At 34.7% G+C, this 17,258-nt stretch overlaps 1 long non-coding RNA gene across 2 annotated transcripts; it reads left to right on the top strand.

Annotated features, from left to right (window-relative positions):
• Positions 1–11,243: 11,243 nt before the first annotated feature.
• LOC131526385 (uncharacterized) lies at positions 11,244–13,475 on the top strand. Of its 2 annotated transcripts, XR_009267441.1 has the most exons (4): positions 11,244–11,359; positions 11,476–11,559; positions 12,344–12,524; positions 13,332–13,475. It is a non-coding gene; the product is annotated as an uncharacterized LOC131526385 (long non-coding RNA). The 2 variants fall into 2 exon arrangements; XR_009267440.1 differs by having other exon boundaries at positions 11,323–11,559.
• The last annotated feature ends 3,783 nt before the right edge of the window (positions 13,476–17,258 follow it).

Raw genomic sequence — 17,258 nt, 5'->3', positions numbered from 1 at the left:
ATTCATCACGCACATCTGACATGGGGCCATTTCACAGCAGACTCAGGACCACATCATCAGTTCACAGACATCAGACAGGATGAGGTTTTCACTCCAGACCTTTCAGAAATGTAATTGTGTTTGCCATCCTTCGGCACAGTGACACCACATGAATATGAGAGCATTGTCAGGAATGTTACACATTGATAAGCACGATTCTCGCTAACAAAACAAATCTAGATTCAAAAGGGGTTGTTTTATTTTTAAAGGGATAGTTCACCCAAAAATGAAAATTTGATGTTTGTCTGCTTACCCCCAGGGCATCCAAGATGTAGGTGACTTTGTTTCTTCAGTAGAGCACAAACAAAGATTTTTAACTCAAACCGTTGCAGTCTGTCAGTCATATAATGCAACATGATCTCACAGAATTCCGTGTAATGTTCCTCCGAATCTGTGGTGGCATCACGGAATCGCCGAAAAAATTCCGTGATGGGCTCACAGAAAAAATTCCGTGATGGGCTCACAGAAGTGATACCAATGTAAGTCAGTGACAGGCATCAGCCGTGCTCCACGCACGGAAACCCTTAGCATCAATATGCCGACGCGATACTGGGACATTTATCGTCATCATTATTGTTCAGAACCGGGTAGGTTTAGGGTAGGGGTGGGGTCAGGTACTCCAGTGAAAGTATAACTGCATCGGAGTCACTCTTTTTACGTGGTTCGATGCAGCGCTGGTGTTGAACCAGTGAATGCGTGCATGGACCACGGCTGATGCCTTCTGTGAGCCCAGCACGGAATTTTCGGCGATTCCGTGATGCCACCACAGATTCGGAGGTTAATTAAGTCCGTTAACATTACACGGAATTGTATTTATTTTATTTATTTATTTATGCATTTAGCAGACGCTTTTATCCAAAGCGACTTACATTGCATTCAAGTTACAGTTTTTACATTTTAGCAGCTCTTCTGTGGAATTCTGGTCTCAGGAATTCTGTGAGATCAGGTTGTATAATGGCAGTCAATGGGACTCACGGCTTTGAGAGACAAAAAAAAAAACATACACAGACAAAACAAAATTAAACCCTGCAGCTCGTGACGATACATTGAGGTCTTAAGATGCGAAACAATCGGTCTGTGCAAGAAACTGAACTGTATTCATATAATTTTTTTACCTCTGATCCACCGCAATGTCCAACTGTCCTGAGCGCGTTCACAACATCCGGCGCGTGGCGCGTCAACGTGCTCTGACATAGTAGACGCATGCGCGGAAGCGTTCTTCTTCTTTCTTGATGTTTAACAGCGGTTGGCATCCAACTTCAATGGTGCATTACCGCCACCTACTGTACTGGAGTGTGAACCGGAGCTATACAGAGATAAACTATAACTAGAAGGGAGACTTCCATCTCTCTTCTTCCCCTTCCCCTTTAATTAATAATAATGTTGCAACAAAAATGATTATAGTTGTTCAAATGATAAATAATACCCTATACACAGTGGCACAATAGTGGCAATTAGTTCTGACTGAATTGTGCCTTTTCTGGTTGTTTCTTTAGCTTTTTTAAATTTTTTATATTTTTTTTTACTACTAATCTGTTGTTCTTTTTTCGTATAAATGGCAGAACACTGTGTATTTGTCTCTTACCAATTTTTACATAAAAGCTTGTAGCAACCACAGAGGGAACTGTGCTCATAGAAGGTCAGCACAAATATTTTATATTGTGGCAGCTTGGCCCAGAAAAAAAAAACAAGATCTTCCCCCTCAGATTCTTCCTTGGCCTTCAACACTTCTGCCTTTTTTGGCAGCGGCTTTGAGTGCAGGTATCGCGTTCATTTCCTCTTCTGAATTATCATTGCAGTGATTGTAAATCCTGCAGTGTCTTGGCATGAAAGCATGTAAACAGTGGAGAGTTATTGGTGATGCCCCTCAGATGACAGCCAAAATGTGTTAAAAAGAAACTAAGTTCTGTTAGATTCATCTAAACCTCTACCACACATTTTGAGCTGTAATGTATTCACTCAGGATTACAGGACTTTCATCCAACATACAGTAGGTTCATTGAAAAATGATGCCTATAGCTACAGTATACCATTTTGCCAGTAAAATACATACAATTCAGTTTTCACAGATCACAGTTTCCGGCTGAAATGAACACTAGAGGCAGTAAAACAACAACTTTTATTCCTTTTTATGTGAATTATGATTACAGGGGCAGGTTATTGATTTATTACCAGTTTCCATGCAGTTACTTGCACAACACTATGTTATAATGATCTCAAAACACTTTTACCAAGTCCAAAGATTTGTCATTTTAACAAACAATCAACTTCATATATGTGACTTTTCTTCCACAGCGAACTTGCTCAGTAGTGCACCTGGTACAAGCATTTGCAATGCTCAGGTGCGAGTTCCGTGGAACATGACTTAAGATAAAAGTGCTTAAACACTTGTACTGTAGAAGCAAACTAAATTGGCATGCTTTTAACACTATATGTTAGGTTCAGGGTAGACGTTAGTGTAGGTGGTATGTTATTTTTAAACGCAATAGAGAATGAACCGTTCAGCCATAAACTATACAGCCATGTTCATCTATTTTAAATAAAACTGAATATGCTTTTAGTACCGCTTACTGGTCTTATCACTTTGAAAGTGTCACAAAATGGTCAAGAAGCAAAATAATATCATTGTGCAGTAATGATATTGCAGACATGTTTTTCTAATGAGGCTGGGTTGGTTCATTGGTTCACCACTTTTCCATATGATGCAATGCTTTTGGGAAATGCAGCCAATATTCAGGGTAAAAAAAAACAAAAACAACCAACCAAAAAATAAATAAATGTGACATAAAAACACACACTTTGGCTTTTAGAAAAAGTGTCTCAGGATGAAGTTTGAAAGAATGGATGGAAAATATGCAGTATATGGCAAATTAATAACATTCTAGAGAATTGTATTTTTCTTTATTTCTGTATTTATAACTTTATTGCGAAAGTTTGAGGAGGGCCCTTTTCCAGAACCCCTGAGCACCTGAGCAAGGTCCATATGGAACTTACTCGTTGAGTCTGATATGTAAGAACTTGACTGGTCCAGATCTAAACCCATTTAACACCTCTGAGATGAACTGGGACAGAAGACCAGGCCTCATCACCTGCTGTTAGTGCCTAAATAATGCTTACGTGTCTGAATGGGACAGAATTCTCCAAAGTTTCATTGTATGGTGTAGCATCAAGGTTTTATTTTTTCCACTACACTCTGTAAATTAAATGTTGTTTATTTGCATATGGTTCCATAAAGACCCTTTAACATCCATGGAAGTTTTTTTTTTTTTTTTTTTTTTAATTGCACAATGTGCAAAGAATGTTTCTTTTAAGAACTAATCACTGAAATGTTATTTTGGGAACCCAAAATGTTTCTTCTATGGCATCCTTGCAAAAATAAATAAATAAATAAATAAATAAATAAATAAATAAATAACATAAAGAGTGTAGAATTACTTTATATGCATTGTGGATTCAATATATGCCATGTCTCTGAATGTTTAGCCTGTAAGGACATTTTTAATCTTGTGTTGTGCACCAATTAGGGATTAGTAAATGCATAATTAAGAGTATATTTATAAAACTAAACATACAATATTTTAATTGCTCTTAAGTGTTTCATTGTGCAAGATAATGTAAAGGTTCATGTTCAGTTTTCTCTTAATTTTCGCTCAGAGATTATTCACCAAGTCATGGAAACGAGCTACTGATGTTGTGTTCAGATTTAGTCATGGTAGGGGGTAAAATGAAGGATGGAGGGTTATTACACACAAGCAAACAGAGGCTAATGATAATAACACACTAGTAAAACATTCATCAGATCCAGACGTTCTTGTTGCAAAAATAGTGGGTGTTATCATTAACAGAGCTGTAGGTGAGGACAGAAGTTGTGGTCAGTTTCATCAAGCTAATTTTTATTACACTAATCGCTGTTTATTGTTATTGCTTACTATCATTATGTTGTCCTTATATACCTCAACAGAAATGGAAGCTGATTAATGAAAAATTATAATCAACTAAGGTCATAAATACTCTACACGTCAATGAAAGCACTTAGCTATGCAAAATGGATTTCATGCGTTGTTGCTTTTCCTAGTTTTCCCAGTTCATAACAGGACCACATGCTTGCATTGCGTCGGTGAAGCACTCACTTGTACTTGCGTCAAGTATGTTTCTGGCCTAATTGTAACCTAAAAATTTAAAGGGTTCTTCAACTTGCCTTTTGTTTGGTTAAATTAACATGGACTTGTAACCTCAAGTATAAGTATTTCATCCAGTTTGAATATTTGACAAATTTATTGCAACAATGAAGCCAGTGTATGAGGACAAAGGATGACAAATGAGCATAGTTGAAGAATGACTGGCCTTCACAAGTGTATAACTACTGAAACTGTGCAGGGTTGAACATGATCGGGTCCTGAATAAAAAGATACGGGGGGGATTTTCCTGTTCCTTTTACAGTGACGCTGTACTGTAAAAACGGTGCTGTTCTTCAGGTGAGAAGTTGTGGTCCAGACTGTCTGTGGTCAATAAAAAGGGGTGTACTTGGTCAAATTCGGAGAGGAGATTCAGTAAAAATATGGCAACCCAAAACAGCTAGAAATAGAGGTTTAGTGCTTTTCTTGAACTACATGCTCAAGCATGCCAATGATTGCTCATAAAGGTCTATTATTGGCAGTTAAATATGGCAGGTACCTCCTACTCAGAAGAAACTGCACAGCAATAGTCTGGCAATACCGAGTGGCATGGGACCGACTTTTGCACAGGCAAACATCACTCAAACACAGTAAATATGTGCATCTAGACACAGTAGCTTTTCAGTTTCAATGCAGGTTAACTGAACTATTGAATACGCAAACATTTATTTTTTTCCTCCTTACACACCAAACTTTTCCTCTTCTGCAAAATGAGTGAATAAATAAGCCAATCTAAATTTGTGACAGGTTTATTCTTTGACCATTTCTTGCTGGAAACTGTTGAATATCCCAAACATAATTTTTGATAGTTAGTTTGGTACTGTAAACCTGTTGTTGTTGTTGTTATTATTTTATGTGGAGTATCTGAAGTTTTAGAAAGTTGCTCAGTGCTGCCATTAGTTTTGTGGCTGTGTGTGACCCAAATGCTTCAAATAAGACAAATTAAACAAGACAAATTGCATCAGCCGCTCTAGCTGGCTCTAGCAGACCTCACTCTAAATATATTACAAGATACTGTTTGTTCACACAATCAGTGTTTGAGACTTGCAACCATTAGTAGCAGGTTTGATTCTTGAATTGTCCTGTTCATACAAAATCTTACTGGAGTGGCTCGAATACTCCAGTAGCTTGGTTTGCACACTAGGGGACTAAATATATTATGTAGTGTGCAATATATAAATATTTTGGCATTAACTTCTCATTTAAACTGTTTAGGGGTGGGCTGTTTAGGGATATGATCAAAATTATAACCATGTCTTAATTTAATTAAGACAAAGTTTTAATTTAATAATGTAAATTTTAAATAGCATTTCACCAAAATAGTAATTAGGCTTGCCACTACACCAAATTGTTATAAATTAAACAAAACCTTCATGATCTTCATCTCCAACTTACAACTACTGCCAGTATATTCAACTTTATCCACAAACCCTATACTTACACAAAGTGATAAATATACTATATAGCAAATTTAAACTGCTTTATTGCTTAAATTGACACAAAATGTAAAATGATTTGTATTGCCCAGATCTAATCTGCTAAATGTGACTATAAGGCATGAAGATATTAAACTGTTATAAACATTAGCATCATGATTTTCTGTAAAGTTGCTTTGAAACAATGTGTATTTTGAAAAGCACTATAAAACTGAATTGACATTTAAGAAAGTTTAAGTTAATGTAAAATTAACCAACAGTGGATGCATAATTGAGTGTCGAGCAGTGTTCTAGTATTTCCAGCAAGACAATATTATAGTTTTATTAATATTATTAATATTATTAATATCTTGAATCATTTTTATTATTTACATTTGAATTTTAGTAATTTTTTATATGTCTATTTGTGATTTTTAGTCATGTTCTAAATATGACAAAATCACAAAAACAAACAACTATATGTGACCCTGGACCACAAAACCAGTCTTAAGTAGCACAGGGATATTTGTAGCAATAGCCAAAAATACATTGTATGGGTCATAAAAATATTTCTTTTATGCCAAAAATCATTAGGATATAAAGATCATGTTCCATGAAGATATTTTGTAAATTTCTTACCGTAAATGTATCAAAACTTAATTTTTGATTAGTAATATGCATTGCTAAGAATTCATTTGGACAACTATAAAGGCGATTTTCTCAATATTTAGATTTTTGTGCACCCTCAGATTCCAGTTGTATCTCAGCCAAATATTATCCGATCCTAACAAACCATGCATCAATGGAAAGCTTATTTATTCAGCTTTCAGATGATGCATGCATCTCAATTTCGAAAAAAATTGACACTTAAGACTGGTTTTGTGGTCCAGGGTCACATATATAAATATACACTATACTGCATATAAATACACACACACGACAAGTATACAGTTCATAATGGCAATCTCTAAAAGTTTGGTTTTGAGTTCTGTAAGAATGCTGTAATCCAGATATAAGTTAACTTTTACACATGGCTGGAGCTGAGGGTAAAGGGACAGGTGGTGATGGAATAGATTTGGGGTGGAAAAGCCCTGTAGGACAGTGAATGACAGCAGAGATGCACTTTTCCTAATGTACTCCCTGTTCCACTGATACAGTTCTGTCATGGCAAATGAGAGGCTGTCTTGAGACAATGTGAACACTTGAGGGGCCTAAAACTTCACTGTCACAGCAAAGACAAAACACCCAGCTAAAGTCAGAGAAGTGTGACTGCAGGGCGACGTTTATCAGCCACGCTGGGACGTTTAGTCTGGCCTGTAGTCATACAGCTCACCGCACTTTTGATTCAGTGCTGTACGGTTTGAGCTCTGCGTACAATTTCAATATGCAATTCACAAGTACACAGTACCGCAGATTTTTGGTGTTTCTGTCTTTTTATTTGGTGATTATGATATCTTTGTTTCTTGTTTTGCTCACAGACCAATGTGATCTCATTAGTAGGGTACAATGGGGCTAAAGGCGCCCCAGGGTAAAAGGCGCCTTTGATATTATTATTATTTTCACAAAAACATGGCTTAACACTTTCCAAAACATTCGCTTTTCAAGATGCACGTGTATATTTGTCTGATCTTTTTATTTGTTTATATTACAATAGTTGTTATATTACCACAGCATCTGTAGAATTACCACAACAAATTAATTCAAGAACTTTACTATAGTATGGTTCAAAAACACTACAGTATTCATTATAAATTACTATAGTATTTTGTCCTGTGGGATGACATGGTTAGATTCATATGGTAAATCATATATTATGTTGGGTGTCCATATTAGAAATTATCAGCATGTTTAGAATGAAATCATCATATTTAAAAACATGATATTAATCATATCATATAATAAAAATATAATTTGTTGTTGCTACTGTAAATATATATTCCATTATTATTGGATCTCCTTCAATGCTTTCAAAATCTTTACTAATTAAAATGATTTTGTTTCTGTATTTTAAAATATATTTTTTATATTAACATATTTTAATGACAGTATATTTATTGAACAAAAATTAATTATTTTATTTTTCAAAATATGCAGAAAATAGTACAAACTTTGCTAAAGTGATTGTTTTGAACAAGTATTAACTTAGACATTATTTTAAAAAAACATTATTGTAGCTGAAGTATCAATACCGTGTGTGGGGTAAAAGGCTGCTCTTGCCACTTCATACATTTATACGATTTTGGTACGATACGAACAAAATAAACAACTTGAATTATTTATTTTCACACAAAATCTGCTGCTCCATTAATGTTCAATACAATGGATATATTTTTCCTGCAATTATACATTTTAGGCGCAGTGAATAGCACATTTTTTCTTAAGATGGGCCTTTAGCCCCGTTGTACCCTATTTGTAGGTATTTGTATGTAAAATGGAATTCAATCACACACACATATATAGTGTTAAACGATGCATGAAATGTAGCTTTAAATAAATTGTTAAAGCAGCTCAAGTTCAGTGCCTGGACCCCTGAGGCTAGAACAGTTTTTGAGGAATTGAAACAGTATTTGTGTGTATAGTACTTGCACTAGGCTTGCCAGATCATACAAATATTTTACAGAAAATTTTTGACTTTAGTTACATGACATGTTAACTCAAGAAACGAGAAATCAGAATAAACTATGGGGTATATTTTTTCAAGCAACCTGACACCATGACTCAAGGTTAAGGGCTGCGCTGATGAATGGTTCAGACAGCCTGTTTAAAGGAAAGGAAAAGGAAGGGAAGGAAAGGAAATGAAAGCTTGTTGCGATACGAGAGAACTCTACATTCTTTTTTTCCGCTTTAGCAAGTTAACTGAAAAGTGGATATTGTTTTTTTTTTTCTTTAATAAACCTGCTAATAAAAATGTGGTGGACTGAGTCACTGCTGGCTGAATTTGACGGGTGTTTTTCACATGAAGCGATGGCCGTGAGTGTGGCATGTGATGCAGTATTCAGTTGTGACTAAAACAGCATCAGTCCTCTATAAGCATATACACAAGCCTTAATATTTGTCCTCAGCTTGTGACAGCTGAAATGGATCTTGTGAAATGTGTGATCGCATCCGATCACTCTTGAGAAACTTAAAGATGAAGTATGGAAGGACAAACATGCTGTTATTTATCCATTTATTATATTTTTGTTAGTTTTGCAGTGTTTTTTTTATTGTTGTTTAATCCTTAGGTTATGTGGTTTCAAAGGATATTTATCTTCACAAGTGAGAGATAAGAATGTCTCAGTTTCAGGGTTTCATGGAATGTTGTCACAGTTACACTTTATTTTGATAGTCCGCTTTAGACATTCAGCTAACTGTAAGTAACTTTGCAATGATATGTCAATCAACTTAATAAATTAACAAGAGAATACTAGAATATTTGGTCACACTTCATTTTAAGGTCCAATTCTTGCCATTAACAAACCAATAACTACGACTTTTGCCTCATTAAACTCCTAATTTTCTGCTTATTAATAGTTAGTAAGGTAGTTGTTAAGTTTAGCTATTGGGTAGGATTAGGGATGTAGAATATGGTCATGCAGAATATGTGCTTTATAAGTACTAATAAACAGCCAATATGTTAATAATACACTGTAAAAAAAAAAAGAAAAAAAAGTTGAGCCAACTTAAAATTTTAAGGCAAACAGCTTCAGCAGATTTTTTTTTTTTTTTTTTTACAGTGTAGGCATGCTAATAAACAACTAGTTAATAGTGAGAATTGGTCCCTATACTAAAGTGTTAGTGAATATTCAAATATATAAAACACAACTAACATTATGATCAGCTTCTAAAGATAAGAACACCATTCAAATCATATGATAATTATTTGAAACTGGAATCAGATTAATAAGCACACAGCTAGAATCAAAATGAAGCTAAATTCCAATAAATTAAGTGCATTTTAGAAAAGAGCAAATAAAAGGCCACTGGATTCCAATGTTGGAATATATACAGTTTACTTTTGCTAATGTTAACTTTAACAGTGTTAACACAAGTCACAATGTGCTGTGGTACTACAGAGAAATCAAGATCTTAATCTTTACTGGAATCTCAGTTGGCCAGGCAGTGATTCATCTTTTATGAGTTTTGAAAACATTGGATACTGTGAGCCTGGAGACTGTAGTGTAGACCATACACCTTTTAAAGCTTAGCTTAGTTCTTCTGTGAACATTTAAGGCCACCTTCTCTGATTTGACTGGCCATCTTAATCATTATGGCTGTTTACCGAAACTAGGTACTGTACTTCTTTTAAATAAGTAATCTGGTTGTACTACATTTGCCATGTTGTCAATGTCATGTGATCCATTATGTTTCTTCACTGCCATTCATAAATCCTCTCCTCTGGCCTCACAAGATAGGAAAGTGTCTACTTGATATGCACTTTAGAATCTTGTCTGCTGTTTTATGAATGCTGTGAATTTGACATACTCCTCTGTTCACATACAGTTTTTCACCTACTTCATTGTAAGGAAGTATGCAATTTTTGATACAGCTAAAGACATCAACAAGCACTCGTAGACCGCTGAAAAGGACCAGCCAAAAACTCTAATTATCAAGGTCAATATTTTGGTCTGCTTATTTGCAAATCTATTAAGTTTTGTATTTAAATGTCTAGATCCACTATTTTGCTTGTTGACTAGTGCTGGCCGGCTGACAAAATAATGATAATTCATAATTATGTTAGACTGAGCTTTAACCTATTTGCAGTTCTATCATATCTGTGTGTCCAGTAAATTATACACATCAGAGAGAGAGAGACGCTATATTTGATCAGTGTTGCTGGACTTCATGTTCTTTATGTGTTTATATTCTAGTACTGATTCTGTGTTGTTTCACCTCTGTGGTCACCGTTGGCTTCTTTGTTTAGTAACCTCTTCAGAGTCTATCAGAGGCATAATGTCAGAAGCATTTGCTCTCTGTTTTTGCATTCTAACAGTAGCTGGGTTTCCATTACCCTGTTTTAATGCGCATTTTGAAGTATTGCATGAGAAACGAGTGATGGAAACGCCAAATTTTGAATAAAAATCCCTTAATTCGCAAAAAAGTTTTTACGCTCCCTTGAGGTGGTTTTTGACTTGTGCGAAAAATGGTTAATGCGAATAATAGGAGATGGAAATGCATTTTGCGAATAAATTCCTCCAAGCGCATCAAAAAAGTCTTCTTGTTTAACTTTCAAGTAGAAAGTGTTACTTCACCTCATGGGGATCTTTTACTTAAGTTTACAACCCAATGTGTTAGTAGAAATGGTAACACTTTAGAATAAGGAACACTTATTCACTATTAACTACAACTTTTCCTTCAATAAATTCCTAATTTGCTGCTTATTAATAGTTAGTAAGGTAGTTGTTAAGTTTAGGTATTGGGTAGGATAAGGAATGTAGAATAAGGTCATGTAGAATAAGGCATTACTATGTGAGTGTATTGTTATTACGATTGTGAGTGTATTGTTAGCATCCTCAGATCTGCACCTGCACTGTTAAAAATTGCTGTTAATTTACGGCAGAATTTCAACAGTATAATCCTGTTATGTTCAAAAGCAGTACATTACTGTTTTTTTCGTTTTTGTGAAATGACATAGACACAATATAACGGCATTCTACTGTATTTATAACTCGAAGGAAATAAAACATTACTATCCAGTATTTTTGTAAACTGCAGTGAGCACGCCGGGACTTTCATCCGTCTTGTTAACAGGTAAATTCCCCTTTGCTTTGCGCGATTTCATAGACAAAATACATTACATTTGCTACTGCAACTAATCTGTATAGTGGATATCGGAAGTGACACTATCTTTTATTTGCTCTTTTCAGTGATAAACGCGCCAAATACGACATCATCGAGTGCAACTGGATTTCTGACTCTGTGACTCGGATTATATTATTCCCAATTACAGGGTGAGTTTCATTCGTTATGAGATAATTCCTATGCAAAGTTAAGTTTTCAAACACTGTTGCATTGAAATCACATCGATGTCTCTGTAACATGCTGAAATGGCCGGTGTTGTTTGCTAATAGGCTAATAGGCTATCAGTTTGCAGAATTTGCTAACGCGTTAAACCTCCACTGTTTGAAAAAAACAAACAAACAAACTCAAAATTTCGGTGTCATTGTGATTGCAAATTTGGGTAAGCATGTTCTAGTATGACATGTTTATTCTAAGGGGGATTTTTACTGTTGTGCTTATATTGTTTTTATGTTGGTTATGTTTTTGCATCAATCCATGTTGGTTTTGTATTTAAAGTGATAGAATACTTATTAGCTGGATTTCTGAATCGGAAATCATATGCTTGGAGCACTTAAAAATGTAAACACGAAAGCTAAGTATGAGAACCAATGTTTTCATGTGTAAAGCTAGCATGTTTGAAATTGAGTTTTTATTTACCATGCACTTGTGTGGACTTTCAGTGGATGGGCTTTCTTTGTTGTCTGAATATAAATGAAAATAAATTTTACAATACACAATTTACAGTATACACATTTTGGCTTAAAGGTCTGTCCAGACCAGTCCATGTTGAAATGCTTTTCTTATGTTAGAAGTGCTGAACTCTGTGACTGTTTACAATGATTTTAGTTTTCTTTGCATTCAATTGTAATCTGCCAATGTCAAATTAATGTTATGTCAATGCTGAAATTAAATGTGAATTAAATTAAAACATTAAATGTGTTTTTCTTTTTAAAGGTTCAGGTGAAACACCAGGAAGAAGAATCCAGCACTGGATGATCAGCCTTGAGGAGCACATCATTTGTGAGGGCATCCAGCCGCCTTTTCTGTCTGGGCTTGCAGCTGATTTTTCTACTTACAACAATTTCAATCTTCAATACCAAGCTGAAGACGCATGCATGTTGGAAATTATTCAAAGGTTAGATACTTGGATGCATACATTCAATTCACTTCACATTTTATTTCTATATCACTTTTTACAATACATATATTTTTAAAGCAGCTATACAGAAAATGTATGTTTCATTGAAACATTTGGCCCTAATAAACAGGGAATAGCATCAAATAGAGAAATTTCCTGTCAAATATTTGAGCCCCAGTGAGCAGTAGGTGAATGTCAAGGAAATAAAATGTCTATCGGTGGTGAGGTGTCGGTGGAAACCTTGAAAGGAAGCAGATTCATCTAGGACCCATCCTTCATCATTAAAATGATGATCATGTGCATGTTACAGTTCTGTCAGACATGGCTAAAATAGTAGGGTATAAGATGTGTTATGTCAATGCTTGAACAAAGAGATATCTTTAATCTAGACTGAAACACATCATTCAGTCCAAAAGATCTGAGTGTTGGAGCTTCTAAAGAAAGCTTTCCTTTCCTGACAAAGTAAAGTGAAGTGTTCTTGATACAAGAATATAATTTTATATACTTTTAATATTTATATGTTATCCGTGAGTACCCTTTTTGGCAACACTTTAGAATAGGGAACACTTATTCACCATTAACTACGACTTTTCCCTCAATAAATTCCTAATTTGCTGCTTATTAATAGTTAGTAAGGTAGTTGTTAAGTTTAGGTATTGGGTAGGATTAATTAGTGCTAATAAATGGCTAATAGTCTAGTAATATGCTAGCTAATAAGCAACTAGTTAAGAGACCCTAAGATAAAGTGTTACCATCTTTTTTTTCCCTCCACACTAATTCTAAACACACACATTTGTTTTTCAGGTGGTTCATCGAGATAAATCCGGAAAAGGGACCAGGGCTGGAGGAGTCATATCAAAGCTGATGGGGAAGGTCACCCAGAAAAAGAAAACCGTGAACCCTCGTGTCTGCAGTCTACTTAAAAAAATGTATGGATTTTGAGTTGGACTTTATACAAATATTACACACCACAGACCACACACACACTCACATCACACACACACGTTTGTTTTGTGAAAAGTGGGGACATCCCATAAGCGTAATGGTTTTTATACTGTAAAAACTGTATGTGCTATTGCCCTACACCTAAACCTACCCTTTACGGCGAACTTTGTGCTATTTCAGATTTTCAATACACTCCATTTTGTGTGATTTATAAGCCTTTTGAAAAGTGGGGACATGGGGTAATGTCCTGAAAAGTCACCTGCTCCTTGTAATACCTGTCATTACACAAATTTATGTCCTCATTTGTCACAAAAATGTAGTATTCATTAATTTCTATTCACTCAAAAACATTTACTCAGGTGTTCTCTAAGTTTTTCACTTAATCTTTGTGTCCAGAGTTATTTTTTTGGACAGCCTGCATTACCTATTAGAATTAATTGTTAAAGAGTTAAAGCAATTTATTTATCATTTATACAGCTGAAATGTACATTTATTGTCATAAATGTAATAAGCTTTGGGCTTTATTTTACAATTTGTTTTCATTTTGTACCAATGTTCTGTAAGTCAGAATCTGATTTGGGGAATATGTTGAGTTTATTTCTGTTATGACCACTTCTTCCCCTTAAATTTCAATTATTGTCTTTAATGTTTTTTCTAAGAAAGTTTTTTTTTTTTTTTTAATAAAGCAAAACAAGTTTTGAATCAACACTTTAAAGCTGCTTTACTTGTGTTACATTTCAAGTCACTATTTCAAAGGGTACAAATATATATTAAAACCAAGAAGAAAATGTTGTCCTTTTTACTAGCAGGCCATTATTCAATAGCGTACACAATGGCATAGTATATTTGTATTGTAGTTTACACATTGTTTGTTTAGTTGTGAAGAAGAGCAAAAAAAGCGATTATTTGCGAAAACAGTAGTCAACTGTAAATTTCACCAACAGTAAGACACAGTTAATTTTACAGTTCCTTGCTGGCAACCAAGCTGCCAGTTCTTTACTGTTTTTTAATAAACAGTAACCAACTGTAATTTTACCCAACAGTAAGATACTGTTAATTTTACAGTTCCTTGCTGGCAACCAAGCTGCCAGTTATTTACTGTTTTTTAACAGGACAATTTTTAACAGTGTGTGATTCTTGGTTTTTGCTCCTTGTTTTTGGATTATTGTTTTCTTTGAATAAAGTTGCATTTGGATCCTACTCTCCTCCCCTGTCTCTGAGACCGCCAGCATTACACAAAGATTGACAGCCACTAACCTAACTAGCCAATACTGAAAAAAAAAGAGAAAGAAAACCCAGATTAACCCAACATTTGGGTAGAAAAAATAATCCAACATTTTTAGAGTGTAGGAAAGGAATTTACAATTTTCATTTAATTTGATTAGATTTTTTTGGTCCCACTTTAGGCTATATTAAGTGGCCTTGACTACTACTGTATATACTTACACCAATAAATAAGTACAATGTACTTTTTGTGTTCATATTGTATTGCAAACACTTCTGCTGCTAATGAGGTGTGATACGGGTAGTTTAGGGGCAGGTTTGGTGGTATGGGTAGGTTTAAGGGTGGGTTAATGTGTAAGGGATGGGCCAACAGTGTAATTAAACATGTATTTACAGAAATTAATTACAGATGTAATTACATGAAGGTATTTTTAAAAAAAATATAAGTACAACATAAAAACATGTATGTACACAATAAGTGCATTGTATCAAATTATTAATTTAAATGTAAATACATAGTTGTTAAGGCCACTTAATATAAAGTGGGACCCTGTGCAATTGAGTAGTTAACTTAATGTAAGTTCTGAAGTTTATAGTCAAAATAAATTTGAGAAACACTGATGTAAGGGTCAGTTTTGATCATGTCGTTGGATTTGTAGCGCAGTGCGAGCCAATATACTTTATAGCTAAAAGTGAATCTTGAGGGCGAAATTTGCATCTTAGATTAATGCCCATTGCCTAAATGAGAAAGGCAAGAAAAAACAAAAAAACAAACAAAAAAACCCCCGTTTTCCATCACATACATCATACTGTCCAAAATGTCAGACAGATCAGTGCACAGCAATGATATTAAGAGTTGAGAAAGGTACTCAACCTTTTGACTTTGACATGACAAATTGATGGAAGAGCAATACAGACCTTAATGAAAACAAAACTTTGAGCCACTAGGGATCTTAAAACAATAGCTCATTAACATACTCATTTCCTATCCATCAGCATGCAGGTTTGGAGCAACACTGCCAATCTTTCCTTACAAGAATTACAGACAGAGAGAGTCTCCTTTATTTTAAAAGAATGTTCCAGATTCACTACAAAAGTTGGGGTCAATCAACAGTCTTTCTAACATAATGGTGATTACCACAAAAAAATATTTGGACTCATCCCTCATTTGTTTTTAAGTAATAGCAATCACTTAAAATGGGGATACATTGGACATTAGAGGTGTACAAGGCAGACATATGTTCATGTTCTCATATTTGTGACCCTGGACCACAAAACATTCTTAAGTCGCTGGGGTATATTTGTAGCAATAGCCAAAAATACATTGTATGGGTCAAAATGATAAATTTTTATTTTATGCCAAAAATCATTAGATATTAAGTGAAGATCATGTTCCATGAAAATATTTTGTAAATTTCTTACCGTAAATATATCAAAACTTCATTTTTGATTAGTAATATGCTTTGCTAAGAACTTCATTTGGACAACTTTAAAGGCGATTTTCTCAATATTTAGATTTTTTTGCTGATCCTAACAAACCATGCATCAATGGAAAGCTTATTTATTCAGCTTTCAGATGATGTATAAATCTCAATTTCGAAAAAAAATGACACTTAAGACTGGTTTTGTGGTCCAGGGTCACATGTGTGCTAAATCACGTGAATTTATCCTTAATATGTTGTCTGTTTACTCGTATTTTTTGGTGGATGAACATCTTTTTTTTTTCTTCATCAAAACTAATTTCTGTTTTTGGAATTATTTTTGGTCCCACTTTATATTAGGTGGCCTTAACTACTATGTACTTACATCAAAAATAAGTACAATGCAGTTATTGTGTTCATATTTTATTGCAAAACACTTCTGCAGCTATTGCGGTGGGATGCGGGTAAGGTTAGAGACAGGTTTGGTGGTATGGGTAGGTTTAAGGGTGGGTTAAGGTGTAAGGGATGGGTCACCAGTGTAATTACAAATGTAATAACATAAATTAATTACAGATGTAATTACATAAATGTATTATTAACAATACAAGTACAATGTAAAAACATGTACACAATAAGTGCATTGTACCAAATGATTAATTCAAATGTAAGTACATAGTAGTTAAGGCCACCTAATATAAAGTGGGACCTTATTTTTCAACAGATACTTTTCTGATATTTATGTATTAGTGTTTGTACTGTCGGAACGACCCTGAATTTGCTGTAAAGAATGAGCAGTGGACAAATTTCTATTTGCTCAGCCGCAATTATTTTCCCCCTCTTCTTCAAGGTAGAACATTTCCAACACTAGCACAAGTGTTTCTTTGTATGTAAGTGTTTAGGTCAGAATGTGATGTGCTTGTTCTGTCTGATAATAAACTGAAGACACAGATGTCCCTATCTGAATGAATTTCTTTGCTTGTGTGAGAAGAACACAGACAATATGTATCTATCACTAACGTAGATGCCTTTACATATCCTAAAATGCTGTCGTTATTTATGTAGGAGCTGGATTGAACACTAAAACTGTGTAACATCGCTGTTGAGTGTCAATTTAGGAACTTGGCTATTCTGGCTGCCCTGC

Source organism: Onychostoma macrolepis, chromosome 19, assembly GCF_012432095.1.
Source record: "Onychostoma macrolepis isolate SWU-2019 chromosome 19, ASM1243209v1, whole genome shotgun sequence".
Lineage (NCBI taxonomy): Eukaryota > Metazoa > Chordata > Actinopteri > Cypriniformes > Cyprinidae > Onychostoma > Onychostoma macrolepis.
The sequence above is the reverse complement of the archived record's forward strand: the minus strand, read 5'-3'. Positions and strand labels throughout refer to the sequence as shown.